We start from the raw sequence: 561 nt of genomic DNA, 5'->3' as shown, positions 1-561 counted from the left end.
AACAACAACAACAACAACTCCTTTTTCAAGAGCATGATTCAGAGTCTCTTCTGACATCCATTTTGGTCTTCTCTTCCTTCCCTGTATTTTTAGTGACTTTTTGCCTTCTTTCTATATGTTTGATGTCATCCCACAATTCATCTGGTCTTCACTCACTGGTGTTCAATGCATCAAATCTATTTTTTCATATTGTCTCAAAATTCAGGTGGGATGTAGTCAAGGTCATATTTTGGCTCTCATGGACATGTTTACTTTTCTTCAACTTCAACTTACACTTGCATATGAGCAATTGATGGTTTGATCCACAATCAGCCCCTAGCCCTATTCTGACTTATAGTATTTAGCTTCTCCATCTTCTCTTTCCACAGATGTAGTCAATTTGATTCCTGTGTATTCCATATGGTAAGGTCCCTGTGTATAGTCAACATTTCTGTTGTTTTAAAAGAGTATTTGCAATGAATAAGTCATTGGTCTTGCAAAATTCTACCATGTGATTGATTTGGGTGAAGAGAAGGGCAATGTACCAAATGTGAGTGACCAATATGGCAGCATTGAGGATGA

Source organism: Orycteropus afer, unplaced genomic scaffold (genome assembly GCF_000298275.1).
Source record: "Orycteropus afer afer isolate SDZICR_OR568_19922 unplaced genomic scaffold, OryAfe1.0 scaffold00635, whole genome shotgun sequence".
Taxonomy (NCBI): domain Eukaryota; kingdom Metazoa; phylum Chordata; class Mammalia; order Tubulidentata; family Orycteropodidae; genus Orycteropus; species Orycteropus afer.
Note: the sequence above shows the minus strand (reverse complement) of the source record.